The following is a 20,492-nucleotide window of genomic DNA, read 5'->3' as shown; positions in this document are numbered from 1 at the left end:
ACGGTTTCTATCCATCTATCTGTGCCTTCATCACTAGCTTCCTTTCTGGTCGTTCTATAGCCACTGTTGTAGACGGCCATCGTTCTTCTCCTAGATCTGTCAACAGTGGTGTTCCTCAGGGCTCTGTCCTATCACCAACTCTATTCCTTTTATTCATCAATGATCTTCTAAGCTGTACATCTAACCCTATCCACTCATACGCTGATGACTTAACCCTTCACCTTTCCATTCGGTTCCCGCAACGCCCATCTCAACAGTTACTTCAAGAAACAAGGGATGAGGCTATGGCACACCTGATGTCTGACTTGGCTCGTATCTCTTACTGGGGTAAAAATAATATGGTTGTTTTTAATGCATCTAAGACTCAGTTCTTACACCTATCAACCCGACAAAATCTTCCACAGGTATACCCACTAATGTTTAATAATATTCAGCTTAATCCTGCATCATCCTTGAACATGCTTAGGGTTTTATTTACTTGGGACTTATCTTGGAAAGATCATATTACATCTCTTGTAAAATCTGCTTCCAAGAGATTGGGTGTGCTAAGCCGACTCCGCTCTTTCTTTACCCCTGCACAATTGTTGACTCTATACAGGGGTTTTATACGCCCCTGTGTGGAGTACAACTCTCATGTGTGGGGAGGCTCCCCACATACAGCTCTTCTCAATAGGGTGGAGTCAAAGGCTTTTCGTCTCATTAACTCTCCTCCTCTTACTGACTCCCTTCAACCTCTGTCTCTTCGCCGCACTGCTGCATCTTTATCTCTTTTCTATCGCTACTTTAATGGTCACTGCTCCTCTGAACTGTCTGCTTGCATTCCTCCACCTCTATGACGGGCGCGTAGCACCCGTCTGGCAGCAAACTCTCATCCCTTTTCTGTCCACCTCTCTAATGCAAGAGTTAACCGTTACTCTCAGTCTTTCATTTATGCAACAGGTCAACTCTGGAAATGTCTCCCTCTGTCTGTATTTCCTGCTGCCTATGATCTCCATTCTTTCAAACGCAGTGTGTCCAGGAATCTCGAAATGATCGGATCTTGAATTTGGCTCTCTATTGTATTTTGTTTTTCTCTTGGAGGGAACTGTTACTGCGGGCTCATGGCCTTTGGTTCCTTCTTCCTCGCATAAAAAAACACACAACAACAACAACCACCACCACCACCATAACAACAACAACCCCCACCATTGCTATAACAACCACCATCAACACAACCACCACCACCACCGCCATAACAACACCACCACCGCCACCACCACCACAACAACAACAAACAACCACCACCACCACCACAACAGCAACCACCACCACAACAACAACAACCATAACAACAACAACATTCACCACCACCACCACAACAACAACCATAATAACAACCACTACAACCACAACAACACCACTACCACCACCACCACATCAACAACCGCCACCACCATAACAACCACCACCACCACCACCATAACCACCACCACCACCACCACCACCACAACAACAACAACAACCACCATCATAACACCACCACCACCACGACCACCACCACCACGACCACCACCACAGCAACAACAGCAACAACCATAACAACAACCACCATCACCACCATAACCACCACCACCACCACCACCACAACAACAACAATAACAACAACAACCACCACCACCACCATAAAAACCACCACCACCACATAACAACCACCACCACCACCTAAACAACCACCACCACCATCACCACCACCACCACCACAACAACAACAACAACAACAACCATCACCACCAGAACAACACCACCATCACCACCAGAACAACACCACCACTACCACCATAACAACAACAACCACAACCACCATAACAACGACCACCACCACCACAATAAAACAACAACAACCATTAGCACAACAACCACCATCACCATAACACCCATCATCACCAGAACAACAACAACAAGAACAACCATAACAACAACAACAACAACAACAACAACCACAGCAGCAACAACAGCCACCGCCACAATAACAACAACCATCACCACCACCACCATCACAACCATAACAACAACAACCACCACCACGATCGTAACAACAACCATTACCACCACCACAACAACAACCACAACCACCACCACAACAGCAACCACCACTAGCACCATAACAACCACCACTACCACCATAACAACAACCACCACCACCACCACCACCATAACAACAACCACCACCACCACCACCACCATAACAACCACCACCACCACCACCATAACAACCACCACCACCACCACCACCATAACAACAACAACCACCACCACCACCACGACAACAACAACAACAACCACAACAACTGTAACCACCACCACCACAACAACAACAACAACAACCACAACAACAACAACCACCACCACCACCACCACCACCACAACAACAACAACAACAACAACAACAACAACCACAACCACCACCACCACCACCACCACAACAACAACAACAACAACAACAACCACAACAACAACAACAACAACAACAACAACCACAACCACAACAACAACAACAACAACAACCACAACAACAACAACCACCACCACCATTACAACAACCACAACCACCACCACCATTACAACAACTACCACCACAACAACAAGAACAGCCACCACAACAACAACAGCAACCACCACCACCACCATAAGAACCACCACAACCACCACCACCACCATAAGAACCACCACAACCACCACCACCACCATAAGAACCACCACCACCATAAGAACCACCACAACCACCACCACCACCACAATAACAACAACAACAACAACAAAAATAACCACAACAACAACCACCACCATAACAACCACCACCACCACCACAACAACAACCACCACCATAACAACAACCACCACCACCACAACAACAACCACCACCATAACAACAACAACCATAACAACAATAACGACAACTACAACCACCACAATAACAACATCAACCATCATTACAACGACAACCACCACCATCACCATAACAACAACAACCACAACATCAACAGCAACCACCACCACCACCACCACAACAACAACCACCACCACCACAACAACAACAACAACAACCACCATCACCATAACAACAACAACACCACCACAACAACCACAACCACCACCACCACCATAACAACAACAGCTACCACCACCACCATAACAACCACCACCACCATAACAACCACCACCACCACCACCACCATAACCACCACCACCACCAGAACAACAACAACAACACCGACACCAACAACAACCATCACCACCACAGCAACAACAATTACCACCACCACCACAACAACAGCAACAACAACAACCATCACCACCACCACCACGAGCACCATCACCACATCCATCACCACAACCACCACCACCACATCCACCACCACAACCACCACCACCACCACATCCACCACCACAGCCACCACCACCACATCCACCACCACCACAGCCACCACCACCACATCCACCACCACCACAACCACCACCACCACATCCACCACCACAACCACCACCACCACATCCACCACTACAACTACCACCACCACATCCACCACTACAACCACCACCACCACCACAACCACCACCACCACCACATCCACCACCACAGCCACCACCACCACAGCCACCACCACCACATCCACCACCACCACAACCACCACCACCACATCCACCACCACAACCACCACCACCACATCCACCACCACAACCACCACCACCACATCCACCACCACAACCACCACCACCACAACAACAACCACCACCATCACAACAATAACCACCACCATCAACACAACCACCATTCTAACAACAACAACCATTACCACAACCACCATCACATCAACCACTGCCATCACATTAACCACCACAACAACCACCACCACAGCAGCCACCATTATAGCCATCATCACAACAAGAACAACAACCACAATAACCACCACCACCACAACAACAACAACCGCCACAACAGTCACCATCAACACAACAACCACCACTACCAACAAAATAACCACCATTACCACCACAACAACAGAAAACACTACCACCACCATCACACCAAAAATCAACATCATCACCACCACCACAACAACAAAAACCACCATCACTAGCACCACAACAATAAAAACCACGATCACCACCACCACGACAACAGTAACAACCTCCACCACCACAACAAAAATCACAATCACCACCACCATAACAAAACCACCATCATCACCACCACAGCAATAACCACTATCACCACTACCACAAGAATAAGGACCATTACCACATCCTTCACAACAACATTCATTTTCATAGTCTGAATTCACTCTAAAACAAGCCCCACTATTACCGTACATGCTTGAACGCCCCAAGATGACGGCCGCACAGACGCACCGCTGCTGTACTGAAGAATGGGCGATGCGGCATCTAGTCTTATATCTATGGGGAAACCCAGCCACGGTGTTATGCAAGGTGATGAAACAAAGATATACACCCACCAGCATATAGTCATATCTTCAATGTCATTCAGTTATCTATTCTGGACGACGGGAAATAGAGGGAAGATTCTAGTTATCATTAATAAACGCTATTTTATATTATCATAATCGTGACGTTTCATTAAATTCCAAACACTCGTTATGAAACGTATTCCACTGTTATTCCGTCCTCTGTAGTATTCCAAATATCAAAGATGAATTAGACATGACAACCCATGTATATGAAACCGCAGTATATTCTGATTGCATGTAAACTCATGACGATGGATATAAAGACATTTAGTGACATAAGTAATAAAAGTTGACTATAATCCTATTACCCAGTATGTTATTCCCAACAATTTCCACCCGACAGTAATACATGGCACCCCAAACCACTCACCCCCACCACCGTCTGGTCTGACACAGTTGCCAGAATTGTGAGGCTATTCCTGCTGCTTCGACTTATCTGTTAGAATTTATACGGGGTTCGGAACGATGACACGACTTTTTTGGCTGACTATACACCTGAGCTAGCACAAAGGTGGGAAAATGCAACGCAAGGTTAGGAACGTGTGGATTTACTTTTTTTTTTTTTTTGGTGAAATATACTATCACCATAATTGTATTGATAAATAATTGTATTGATTAATTTGGCTATGTTTTATGTGAAAAGACAGTGAAAACCTGACCCACATGCTCGTAATGAAGAGTGCGTGTCATACACCTGAGCTAGCACAAAGGTTGTGAAATGCAATGCGAGGTTAGGAACATGTGCATTTACTTTTTTTTTGGTGAAATATACTGTGTATCCCATGTATTGATAAATTTGGCTGTTTTATGTGAAAAGACAGTGAAAAACTGACCCACATGTTCGTAATGAAGAGTGCGTGTCATACACCTGAGTTAGCACAAAGATAGTGAAATGCAATGCGAAGTTAGGAACACGTGCATTTACTTTTTTTTGGGGTGAAATATACTGTGTATCCCATGTATTGATAAATTGGCTATGTTTTATTTGAAAAGACAGAGAAAACTGACCCACGTGCTTGTAATGAAGAGTGCGTGTGGTATAGTCAGCCAAAAAAAGTCGTGTCTTCGTTCCGAACCCCGCAAATATTCGAAGATATAAGTCGAAGCAGAAGGGATAGCTTCACATGTCTAGCAACTGTGTCAGACCAGACTGTGATGGGGGTGAGTTGTTTTAGGGTGGAGGTGGGGTAATGAAGTATGTGTGTGCTGTAGTTGTTGCTGGTAATGTAGTCTAGCATTACACCTCAGAGTAAAGGTGCTAAATGTGATATTACACCTGATTTCATACCTGCAAATAATTAAATGTATCGTCAACCTGAAATAATGCCTAGATCGTGTAGCCAATCAAACAAATGAAACGACGAGGTGCAACCCCGCCCCCTCCCCACTTTCCTCCCACACCCGATCTGCCGGGTATCAACTAGCCATATGACATCGAAATGAAGGACAGAAAGCTGTGTTTTTACTGTATGTTTACCTTTTGAACATGGCAGGATATATTGTATATATATACCATGTTTGGTGGGCAGAGTCATGCGGTGCCTTCACAGAAATAACGAGAAAAGCATTCCACAGGTGGTTAGTGTTTTGGTAAACGGGTAAGGGAAACCCATACATATAAATAAGCCTAGATGCCGCATGACACTACTTTAGATGCGTCTGCCAGGCCGCCATCTTGCAACGGTCGAGGCAGACGATGTCGTGTTCCTGACGATGGTCAAAGTTGACCACCATTTACCTAGCAATGGAGCAACATTGTGCTGCTTTTGGGTGTAGAAAGCGTCGGAATATATCTATAGTGACACTGATAGCATGAGCGGCTCAAGTTTCTGATTATGCAAATGTCCCTCAGCTGCTTCCCTATCCCCCGAAAGGAGGATGGTGGGTTCCAGAAGGAAATTTAAACCTGCAGTCCACAGAGTTCACTTTTCAGATGAACCAGGAACCACAACCATTACCACAACAACAACAACCACCATAACCACCACCAACACAACAACCTTCACCATCACAACAACAACCACCACCATCACCACAACCTGAAACACCACCATCACACAAATAATCACCACCACAACAACCACCACCACAGCAACAATCACCACCACAACCACCATCACAACCACCACCACCATAGCAACCACCACTACCACAACCACCACTACAACAACAACAACAACCACAACTGCAACAACCGTCAACATATCAGCCACAACCACCACCATAACAACCATTGCCACAACAGTCACCACCACAACAGCAACCACCACCACCACCAAACAACAACCACCAACACCACCACAACAACCACCACCACCACCACCACAACAACAACCACCACCACCACAACAACAACAACCACCGCCACCACAACAACCACCACCACCACAACAACACCCACCACCACCACAACAACAACCACCACCACCACAACAACAACCACCACCACCACCACAACAACCACCACCACCACCATAACAACCACCACCACCACCACCATAACAACCACCACCACCACCACCACAACAACAACAACAACAACCATAACAACCACCACCACCACCACCACAACAATAACAACAACCACCACCACCACCACAACAATAACAACAACAACCACCACCACCACAACAACAACAATAATAACAACCACCACCACAACAACAACAAAACAACCATAACAACAACAACCATAACAACAACAACCATAACAACAACAACCATAACAACAACCACCACCATAACAACAACCACCACCATAACAACAACTACAACAACCACAACCACCACTACCACCACCACCACCACCACCACAACAACAACAACAACAACCATAATAACAACCACCACCACCACCACCACAACAACAACAATAACAACAACAACAACCACAACAACCACAACCACAACAACAGCAACCACCACCACCACCATAACAACAACCACCACCACAACAACCACAACCACAACAACCACAACCACAACAACCACAACCACAACAACCACAACCACAACAGCCACAACAACCGCAACCACAACAAACAACAACAGCAACCACCACCACCACCATAACAACCACCACCACAACCACCACAACAACAATAACCACCACCACATAAGAACAACAACCACAACAACAACAGCAACCACCACCATCACCATAACAACCACCACCATAACAACAACAACAACAACAACCATAACAACAGCAACCACCACCACCACCACAACAACAACAACAACAACTACCACCACCACAACCACCACCACCACAACCACCACATCCACCACCACCACAACCACCACATCCACCACCACTACAACCACCACATCCACCATCACAACCACCACCACCACCACAACAACAACAACCATAACACCACCACCACAACAACAACAACAACAACTACCACCACCACAACCACCACCACCACAACCACCACCACCACAACCACCACAACCACCACATCCACCACCACAACCACCACCACAACCACCACCACCACCACAACCACCACCACCATCACAACAGCAACAACAACCATAACACCACCACCACCACAACAACAAGAACTATAACAACAACAACCACAACAACAGCAACCACGACCACCACCATAACAACCACCACCACCACAACAATAACCACCACCACCATAACAACAACCACAACCACAACAACAACCACAACCACAACAGCAACAACAACCACAACCACCACAACAACAATTACCACGACAACGACAACAACCACCATCACAACAACAACCACCACCATCACCACAACCACCATCACGACAACAACCACCACCATCACCACAACCACCATCAAAACAACAACCACCACCATCACCGCAACCACCATCACATCAACCACTACCATCACAACAACCGCCACAACAACCACCACAACAACAACCACCACAACAACAACCACAACAACAAAAACCGCCATCACCACCACCACCACAACAGCAACAACCGCCACCACCACAACAAAACCACCATTACCACCACCACAACAATAACCACTATCACCACTACCACAAGAATAACGACCATCACCACCTCCTCCACAACAACATTCATTTTCATAGTCTGAATTCACACTAAAACAAGCCCCACTATTACATGCTTGAACGCCCCAAGATGACGGCCGCACAGACGCACCGCTGCTGTACTGAAGAATGGGCGATGCGGCATCTAGTCTTATATCTATGGGGAAACCCAGCCACGGTGTTATGCAAGGTGATGAAACAAAGATGTACACCCACCAGCATATAGTCATATGTTCAGTGTCATTCAATTATCTATACTGGACGACGGGAAATAGAGGGGAGATTCTAGTTATCATTAATAAACGCTGTTTTATATTATCATAATCGTGACGTTTCATTAAATTCCAAACATTCGTTATGAAACGTATTCCACCGTTATTCCGTCCTCTGTAGTATTCCAAATATCAAAGATGAATTAGACATGACAACCCATGTACTGTATATGAAACTGCAGTATATTCTGATTACATGTAAGCTCAAGATGATGGATATGTAGACATTTAGTGACATAAGTGATAAAAGTTGACTATAATCCTATTACCCAGTATGTCATTCCCAACAATTTTCACCCGACAGTAATACATGACACCCCAAACTACTCACCCTCACCACCGTCTGGTCTGACACAGTTGCCAGACTTGTGAAGCTATCCCTGCTGCTTCGACTTATCTGTTCGAGTATTTACAGGGTTCGGAAAGATGACACGACTTTTTGGTTGACTGTACACCTGAGCTAGCACAAAGGTAGCGAAATACAACACGAGATTAGGAAAACATGCATTTACATTCTTTTCTGTGTGTGAAATATACTGTGTATCCCATGTATTGATAAATTTGGTTGTTTTATGTGAAAAGACAGTGAAAACTGACCCATTGCAGCGTGTTCTCGTAAGGGAAACACCGTCTGCTACACCTTAGCACACAGGTAACGGCCTATGGAACACGTCCATTTACATATTAGTGGTGAAATGTACTGTGTATCTCATAAAAATGATAAATTTGGTTATGTGTAATGTGCAAAGAAAATGAAAGAGGTAACCACGTGCTAGTGGTCCCTACCTGTACGCTAAGTCAGGTGTAAGAGACGATGTTTTTCAAGGACATACACGTATATCATGAATCCTTGCATTGTGCCAGTGTTGAGCCAAGTTCTTGGCTGGCTGTGAGTAAAATATCTTGACTCATAAAAGGTGATAGATTGGGTTATGTTTTATGTGTGAAGAGAGTGAAAGACTGACCCATTGCAACGTGTTCTCGTAAGGTAAACACCTTCTGCTACACCTTAGCACACAGGTACGGGCTTAGAAATAATTCCATTTACATATTAGTGGTGAAATGTACTGTGTATCTCATAAAAATGATAATTTTGGTTATGTATAATTTGCAAAGAAAATGAAAGATGTAACCACGTGCCAGTGGCTCCTACTTGTACGCTAAGTCAGGTGTAGGAGACGATGTTTTTCAAGGACATACACGTATATCATGAATCCTTTCATTGTGCCAGTGTTTAGCCAAGTTCCTGGCTGGCTGTGAATAAAATATCTTGACTCCTTTCTTTCAGCCACAGCATTGGACTACCACAGAGTCCTATATCCCTTTTGACAGCAGTTTATTCCCCAGTTGGCTTGCAATGACAACAGTCTTGCAAAGATGAAACACGGGTTGGCACCACACGAGTGGCATCAGATCCTCGATGAGGTAAAGCTGGAGACCGTTCTGGGGTGGAGGAGGTTCAGCTGCCACCATCCGGTCAGTAAGTGGAGCTGCCCCACCACCTTCCAACACTGGAGACCACACCACCATCATCGGCTAACTTCACCGGAGAACCCTCCCCACCTCTAGGACCTGCCGGTCCCACCACTCTCTTCATTGGCTCCCAATCTCCAGGCCCCTCTGTTCTCCTTGGCAAGCCAGTGTCACCGGAAGCCGGGCCATAATTCATTGTGATGGCCCCTCCACCCGCTTCTGCCGTGCAGGATGCTAGGGTGACATCCTCACCAGCCAGGCCAAGAAGACTGGTGTCCCCAGAGCCCTCTGTCTCATCCTCATCCTCGTGTGAGACGGCCCCTCCCAGACGAGGGTGCCGTGGTCCGCTGCCTGGACACTAGGATGTCCAAGGGGTCAGAGGGCAGGCCGAAGGGTGTCGACAGGCTGACCTGCTGCCACCGACGCCACCACTGCTGATGAGGATCCTGGGTGGGGCAGTGGCCCGTTCACACCGAACCACGGGTCGTTCACTGGCTCCCCAGGGATATTCCAACAACTCCACTGTAGTTCTTCCAGCTCTTTTTCACGCAGGAGTTGTTGTCATACCTCACCATGGAAACCAACTGGCACGCCACATTCCTGGGGACTCAGCTGGATGCCTCGTTCTCCTGCAATGAAGAGGAGATGGCCAGGTTCCTGGGGTTATACCCTTTCATGGGAGTCGTGTACATGCTGAACATCAGGCACTATTGGAGAAGCTCTGAGCTGCATGACTACCCTAGGGTCCAGCGGGCAATGAGTGGAAGGCGCTTCACCACCATCCTCAAGCACTTCCACGTCTTCAACTCACTCACCATTTCCTGGGACAACCAAGATCGTCTCATCCACATTTGCACGGTCATGGAGTACCTCCTTCAGTGTATCCAGTCAGTGTACCAAACCGAGGAGCAGCTCAGCCTGGATGAGGGCTCTCTGGGGTGGAAGGACCGGGTGTCCTTCCACTTGTACAACTCCCAGAAGCCCACCAACTATACCATCAAGCTGTACATGTTGGCAAAGTCGTCCTCAGGCTACATCTGGAACCTCGAGGTCTACACGGGGGTGCAGCGTACCCTTGAGAACACCGTGTGGGGCCTCGTGGAACCATTGAAGGACCAGGGCTATAAGTTGTTCATGGACAACTATTACAATTCTGTAGCCCTGTGTGAATGACTCTTCACTGCAGGATTCTACATGTGTGGGACCCTACAGCTGCCTAGAGGAATGCCACGCCAGCTGCAGGCCATCATCAGGGCTAAGAGCCTGCCCGAGGGAGGCATGGCATACAGGCACATGGACAATGTGCTAGTCCTGCTGTGGAGGGACAAGCGCATTGTGAAAATGGTGTAAACCTTCCACACTGCAGACACCATTCCGAAGAGGGTTCGAGGAAACGTTCGGGGTCAAGACGGGTGGACAACCTACATGGAGAAGGTCGTTCACAAGCCCGTCATTGTGGAGGAGTACAACAGGTACTTGGTGGGGTTGATCATTTCAATCAGATGGTCCGGTACTACCCCATCCAATGCTGAATTGTTAAGTGGACAAGATCACATTGTACTTCGTCCAAGTGGCACTGTTCATCACGTTCGCCTTGTACAAAAAGTACAGACACCGCAAGTAACTCTCCTTGAATTTGTGGAGCAGATCATCTACGATCTTCTGCATTTCCATGAAGAGGACTGGCCCACGTCTGGACGCACACTCCACCATGCCCCAGACCTACCTACCTGGTGGCCAGCACCAGCAACACCAGGCACCCAGCAGGCAAGACCACCAGTGCCAGGATGGGCCCAGCCACCACCAGGACCAGCACAGCCTGCAGGACACCCCACACCAGCACCACCTGCAGCAGAGCCATCACAGGTGCCACCATCACCACCAGCACCACCTGCAGGAGGCCCATCAGGGGTGCCAGCACTGCCACCACCTCCAGATGCTGGTCCATCAGGAGAACCTGTGCCTGGGCCTGCAGCTTCCACATGACAGGACCACAGAGCATGGGGGTATCCAAGCAAGCATTGCTGGGTGATTGACGACAACGTGAGGTTGGATTGCACTCTGGACCACCACCAGGTGAGGTTCCCCAACAAGATGAGGCTCAGGTGTACCTTGTGCTTCAAGTTGGGGTTGAGGAAGGACACAGGGAACATGTGTTCTGTATGTGATGTGCCGCTTTGCATGGGTGATTGTTTTGAGCGATACCTTCAGTAGTGGAGCACACATACACACACACACACACACACACACACACACACACACACACAGTACAAAACTCCTCACTTCCCAACCGATCTGGTCCTGCAGGAAGATCATCACCACTGGAGAAGTAAGTGATATTCATTTTTTATTTATCTATTTACCTATATTTGTCTGTATATTTACACATGCATATATATTGTTATTTACCTCAACACAAATGACAGGGAAATAAGTACAGCTTCAGTTTCAGTTGCTAGCAACAGGTTTAGTGTTCATGTGTGGTTTCTGAGAGGACTAAAAACAAAACAGAAGTAATTATATAAAATAGTTGATAGTATAAAACCAAAGAAAGCATAGATAGCAAGCATAAAAGTGTTTGTGCGCTACAGGAAAATAACGTAAGTAAGCGCAGCTGACAGCAGGTCAGCACGCGGGAAAATACTCCGTAGTTTTTTCCATTTTTCTTGAAAACTCTGAGGCCTAGGATCACCGCTCTTGGCTGAAATGAAAGCAAATGATATTCTGCATAGGATGATAAAGTAAAAACATAAAAGTGCCGAGAAAAGTTCTTCGCTAAAGCTCCCCGAATAAAAATGTTGTTGTCTGTTGGAAACGGGTTTTACTTTTTCACTTATTACTCGAAGACCATACCTCTTATCAAACTGCCCCCCCCCTCCCATTCGAAAGCTAATAATATTCTCTTTCGATTGATGGTATAACATGTAGAGACTGATTAGTAAACATTCGACTTATGATGTTGGGAAGTGAAATCTATGATTCCGACTATTAATTCTGAGGGCTCTAATGTATGTATAGAGTGTTTTTTTTATGTGTGTGTGTGTGTTTTTTTTGCTTATCGAGTAGAACAAACATCGACGAATAGGAATATGTGGGTTTTGTGAGAAAAAAAAATATGTTTGGGTGGTGAAAATAAGCCGAGAATACACATTTTTGGAGTGTGCAGCAGCCGGGGGGAGGGGGAAGAGGAGAAAAGCCTGCACGTCACGGGACAGAAAACTTATGAAACTTATCCAAGCAGGAAGGGGTTAAGGTTTGAAGTAAGTGTATTTTTTTCCAAAATTATGGAAATCACCTGTAGGGAGGAGTAGACAACATTGAAAAACCCCCGACGTGTAGGGGTTAAAGTGGACTCTCCATCTGTTCACTTTTTCCCCATTTTTCACTAACAATCTATCACTTTTATCTTTTACTCCGCTACTAACTTTATCACCCTGCCTAACTCTACCTCATTCCAAAATATTTTCTTACATTCCCTCCACTTTCCACTCAGCTTCTTTCCAAATTCCTCATCCACTCACTTCTTACTCTCTCTTACTAATTTTTTCACCTGTATCCTCTTCTGTTCATATAACTCTCTCATCTGTTTCTCAACTTCCTCCTCGCCCCTGTTTCTCATCCATCTATATATATAAAACTGCTGCATTGTTTGTTTGTTTGTCCTTCAATCATGCCTAAACCAAGGGCCAGAGACCCCCAGACCCATATATATTTTGAATCAGGGTGACCCAAGGATGGTTTTAGGGGTGTCTCAAAATTCATATCTGGGTCATTCGAGGTCGCTGGTAGAGTGTTCACCTTATTGGCCAGGGCAACGCCGGGTAGCCTGCAGCCCAATTTTTGGCATGGACTCTAACATGATCTCCAGTTTGGACACAGGCTATGTGAGGTTGACCCCTGAGATCATTTGAGGTCACTGGTAGGAGGTGATTTGAGGTCGCTGGTAATACACCCTCAAAATGACCGGACCCAGCAGCCCAGTTTTTGGCATGGAGACTTACATGACATCCAGCTTAGACATAGGCTACGTGAGGTCGTTCCAAGGTCATTTGAGGTCCATACCCCAAACCTTTATATGCTCTTGCAACCATTACACACCTTATTCTATCATCCACACACACATAATCAATCACTGCCTTCCGTTCATTCAGTTCACCACCCACCCTTGTCATCATTTGCCACGTATACCTGTGGATCATTTTGTGTCTAAAGATGGTATGTGCTATTAAGAACCCCCTCCCTGCACACATGCCCACTAGAGCACTGAAATTCTCATCCACTTCTGCAGGCACACCCCACTTTCCAACAACTCCATCCACCTTCACATTCCCTATTTTTCCATTCATATCTCCAATCAAAAACACTCTCTCATTCCTTTCAAATTCTTCCATTCATACTTCCACATTTGTCCAGAACTCTTCATTCACTGTACTTGCATGATCTCGCAATCGTGCATACACAAACACAATGACCCACCTTTGTAGTCCAACTTTCGCTCTTACCCACACAATACTTGAGCTAAAGGACCCACTCACTCCCATATTCTCCTTCCATCTCTTGCACACAACAATACAAACTTCTTCTTTTGCGCTCTCATTCTCATCTATTCCCTCACATATACCCCATCCAAACTCCCATTCTCTCACAGTCTCACCTCGCCTTTTTGTCTCAGTTATTCCACATGCATCCACTTTTGCATGTACTAAGTGTTTATATACTGTACATTTAAGTAGTGTGCTAATATGCGGGTATTTTTTATACTGTGTGTGTATTGTATTTTCCATGTCATTCCTTCTCAGGTGATAGCTAAATTTCTACTGTATCGTTCCCGATCTCAAATAACTTTACATTTCTTGCAGCAGCAGTAAGCAAAATTATTAATACATTTTGTTGCAGGTAGCTACAGTACTTCCTCCACATTTGAATAACAGGGCTAATAACTTCGCCTATTACAAACAAAAACCCACTGTAATTAGAAAAACTTCTGTTTTGTGATCCTCAAAAGCTAACTTGCCGCATAATCTACTTTAACCAATTTTACCTAACAGTAACTTTACCCTTTATATTTTTCACTAAGTTTTTTGCACTGTGCAATTGACCCTCTTGCAGTGTGATGAGGTCGGGATCTGTCCCTTCTCCCCTTTGAGGCTAAGATGCGAATGAGTGTGTTTGAGTGGATGAGTAAATTGGGAATGTGTCGTCCTGTCTCGGCTACCTCCCTTTGCTTGGGGGAAGCAGCCTAGGTATATAGATAAATAGAGAGGTAGAAGTTTTTTGCAGTAACCCCCAAATTTCAAAATGCCTCAGAACATAAACTTAACGTGTACAGCTTGCTCCAGTACTATAGTTTCACTGGATTATTTTTCACTGGCTGCCATTTTGTTTTAAGAATACGCAAACTCCATCATGACCTAGAGGAAAAACTGAAGCTACTAACAAAATTAAAATCCTTACTCGCAGAGATGATACATTGGGCGAGTTTCTTGCTAGCAACACAATATTGAGAAGAGATTAGAAGGGATCAGCAGTCTTCAGTCAATGAAAGGTGTTGTCCAAGGTGGCAATGACATTGTCCCATTTCCTGCTGCTGAAAAATATCAACCCCATCTGAACAGGAGAATATCCAGCCAGTGCAAAATCATGCGAGAGCGACAAGGATGCAGCACATATTACCGGTTACCACTTACAATAAATTTCAGATTTTAGCCAATGCTGAAGAAAGAATTCTTGAGGATCGACTGGTGAAAGACTTAGCCATCCATGGACAGCTTGTGAAGTTGGCAGAGCACCAATTAAAGAAAGTGTTACTGGATTCCAGGTGCTGGACTTGATATGAAACAGTAAATACTGTTACAGAGGGTACAACTAATGAAAGTCTTGTAGTCATTCATACAGAAAACCCTTGATGCAATGTAAACCCGGTCTGAAGAGCTCCTGTACAAGTTCAGATGGATGCTTCAGTATTACATATTAAAGACTTATAACATTTTCATTTCAGGTATTTTCCCCAGCATTGGTGCAAGCAACATCTGTAGTTTGGCCTTTAGCTTGAATAATCGTATCATGTCGTTTAATTTACAGGAGAGTATTGAATCTGCTGACATTGGAATCACTTCTATAAGCAGAGGGCTTTGTTTCCACATGGTGGTGTCCACCTAAAACTTGGTTGGCTTTGCTTATCTCCATCATTAGCTGGATGAAGAAGTGCATTTTTTCTGGGGGAAAAAAAAAATACACTCACCGTGAGAGGTACGTAGAGGAGGCAATACAGATGTCAAAAATCAAAGACATAGCAATAGGGGCACGGATATTAAGGCTCTTCCTGTGCATGCACGTAGTTTGTGGAATAAATTGGCTGGTTCAAAAGTTTACGTTCTTGCTGAAAATTAAGATGGAATAGGCGTAACAGAATCGTGGCTCAAAAGTTAAAAAATGAGATTTTTTGTCAGAATGCAACATACCAGGGTACAACAATTTCTATAGTGAGAGAAATAGTAGTGTGAAGGGCAGTGTACTTTGCACATTAAAGTAGGACTTCATCTATTTGGAATTCCTAAACCGTCTCTCACTAACACTGTATTTATCGCCAACTTAGAAATAATTCACATGGCAAACGAGTAATTGGGTTAATTTATCGTGTACCAGCAAAGTCTACTACCACTGCCAGCAAAACTTACAACAAAATTGACGAAATATTGTGCACAACAAAATTGACGAAATATTGTGCATACCAAATTAATGAAGTATTGTGCACCCCAAATACTGTAATCATTGGTGATTTTAATTTGCCATTTGCCAAATGAGGAGAGGCCCTATCTTCACACACAGGGATAGACCAGTACACCAATTTGCAAGAATGTTCATTGCATTAGCTTATAGACCATCCAACATGGGGAGGTAGCATATTAGATCCGGTTTGAGCCACACTGAAAAATATACTTAATAATGCTATGGTAGTGAAAGAGTTTAGTGCTAGTTGCCACAGAATGGTCACATTCGACTTTAAACTTAGTGATGACAGTGTCTGGGCTAGTTACGAGAGAGTGCCCATCTACAAAAGAGTAAATTTCACAAATTAATACTAGTGACTGGAATTCCATTGTTTGAACTGTAGTTACTAATGAAACAGAAATTATTCACAGATATCCTCAATAAAGTACCCAAGTTGCTTTTTACAGTGTGTAACAGAAGCCTGTTAAAAATATGAAAACTAACTGATAGAATACAGATATCAAAAGTTGCCCATCAGCTAAAAAAAATGCACACCAGCTTTGTATTGCTAAAAAAAAATCCAACTTATTAAAAATTAATATGACAACCGTAATAAAACAAAACTTTAACAATAAAATTAAGAAAAAAAAAACTCAAAGCTCATGTTGATCCTATCGGTAAAGACAAATGAATTTTTCAGCTGTCAGAAAAATGAAAGGCAATAGCACCAACAATTGCCCCATTAGTCACAGATAATGGAGAGCATACCAACGATGAAACAGACATGAATAAAATTTTCATAACGTTCTTTGCATTTGTATTTACAGTATGACTGAAATACAGATTTCTTTCCCACAGCTTCTCTTGTTGTCACAGAAGAGGTTAACATAATCAGTGACATTTCTGTTGGAGAGAATGACGTACGACTTGCCCTTTGTAAATTTAATCTGATTAAAACTATGGAACCAGATAAAATATCTCCATGCATTTACAAGGATGCAGTGAATGAAATATATAAGATATTAACTAAGCTGTTTAGTAAGTCACTAAGAAATAATATGGTATCTTATGAGTGGCAAATACCAAATGTACATCCAATATTTTACAAATGGCAGTAAAATTACAACCAGAAAATTATCAACTAATAAACTTAATTTCACTGGTGTGCAAGTTGTTCGAAACTATTATCAGAGGCAAGTTTGTTGAGTGCTTCATCTCATCAAAGGTCCGCAACATGGATTAAGGAATAATCACTCCAGCCTTACAAATTTCTTGCATTTCTTCTATGATATATTCAGTACATAAATGAGACCAGATCTGCTGAAAGTTTGTATCCTGATTTTCAAAATGTATTTGATAAAGTTCCTCATAAAGGAGTACTACAGAAACTGAAGGCCCATGAGTTCTTAGGCAATGTACTCGGCTGGATCGATAATTGGCTTACAGGGCGTAAACAGAGTTGCAGCAGATGGTAATGAAAGGGAAAGATGTTACAATTTGAATGTGACAAGGCACATTATTGGGTCTTTTTAATACAGGTACAATACCAATTACTTATGGAACAACTGAACCTGGTCTACTGTCAAGCACCATAACAAGTCCTCTTCATCTAATGCCATCAAAATCTTTTTATCTTCACTCAGTCATGCTCAGTACACATAACACTTTCATAATTTTTCTGTTGTTCATTTGCCTTTTTGAACAAGTCTCCACTGAATTTCAGTATTTTTATCCTTTTTTTTTTCTTTTTACATCATGAGCAGCTGACGAACCAATACCATATGTGTCACATATCTTCCGCACAGGAACATCACGATCTAGTTTTTTTTAACAGTTTTACCTTACCCTGCATTATTGTATATGTTTATAGCATTATAAAAATGTCTCATCGAACGAAATCCCCCCATATAGCTATAAGTACACTACTGTGACTAGACAGGTTAGTAACAATATACATGAAGATACGGATGGTCAGTGTGATAGGTCGCTGGGTAGCAATGTACTGGTTACTAAGTTAACGGCAAGCCTCATGGTGACTGGCTTCCATATGCAAACAACCCCATAACGTAATAAGGTATTACGCTCTGCACGCTCACTTATGAAGTCTCAGGAGTTACCAGTGATGATAAGCTAATAACCTTTTGATCTCACTGTGGTAGTATATTAAGAATAAACTGAAGTGGTAATATATTATTAAAGGGTAAACTTAGTTAAAAGAAAAAGAATTATTATAATAAACGTCGTAGTCACAAGAACAGAAACTGATGGTTAAGAATGTTTTTTTGTGAGAATTCCATATTCAGAGACTAAATACATTAACCGACTTGCGCCCAGTGTCCTCAATATGGGACGGAACTGGACATTTTCAAAACTTAATAAAGAAGGGAACTCTGGGGTATGGAACCTATGAGCTTCGCGACTCTCAGCCGACAGGCGGAGGGCGGCACACCTAGCACCCTTCCAGCAAAATCCTTTGAAAGCTCTGGGAGCTAATGGGTTATACACCAACAAATCTATCAGTTTCTTTAACCCACTTGCACGCAGTGTCCTCAATATAGGACGGAACTGGGCATATTCAGAATTTAATAAAGAGGGGAGCCCTAGGTATGGAACCTATGAGCTTCGCAACAGCGATCCGAAAGACGGAGGGCCGCACGCCCAGCACCCTTCTAGCAAAATCCCTTGCACAAGAACTCTGGAAGCTAGTGAATTAATGACATTGCTGGCTCACAAAGATAGTTATGGAGGATTTAATATGAGGAAAATGGATCACTGGTTCACGATCGAGAATAACAGAATCGGTGTAAACATTGCTGATCCAGTCCCTCCAGTCTTTTTTTATTCATGTATTAGGCAAAAAAGTAGGCATAAGGTTGTAGGGCCTGAACTAATTATGATTTATCCCCATTCATTGCTTTATTAGGTTACTGAAGGGTTTCATCATCTGCAGTAGCTTGGCAGACCAATTAGCCATGATGGAGGAGGATAGCTAAATTGGAATAGACTGGTGTTTACGCATGGCACCACCGCTGACACTTGCATCATTCTTAGAAGCCAGTACTCGGGGTAGGCTGAATGTATATGAAGTGAGATAAGAATCAAAATACGGGAACGCCACCAAGACATCCAATGTAAGCAATCGAAGTGTGCACACGCTATACTCAAAACCATTTATGGACTCCCAGTAAACTAGTCTAGGGAGTGCAGGAATTTTATGTGCCCTCCTGCAAGTCTGTCAGCATTAAATAAGTGGTGCTGGACCATGTGATGCCGGAAAATTTTTGTTGTTCCTGTTTTAATAAATGATGTAGACGGGGATATATATACTGAAAAATATCCAAATTTGCTGATAATATGCATGTAGAAAACAAAGCAGATATGTCTTTACAAAGGCAGGCAATTCAGAGCGACCTTGATCGACTGTTTAATTGGTCCCAAACATAGCAGGCAGAATTTAATATTTGTAAATGGCA

The sequence above is a fragment of the Coenobita brevimanus genome, chromosome 78 (genome assembly GCF_032717465.1).
Source record: "Coenobita brevimanus isolate Jiangsu-jjx chromosome 78, ASM3271746v2, whole genome shotgun sequence".
In the NCBI taxonomy this organism is placed as follows: Eukaryota; Metazoa; Arthropoda; class Malacostraca; order Decapoda; family Coenobitidae; genus Coenobita; species Coenobita brevimanus.
This window is presented reverse-complemented; position numbering follows the sequence as displayed.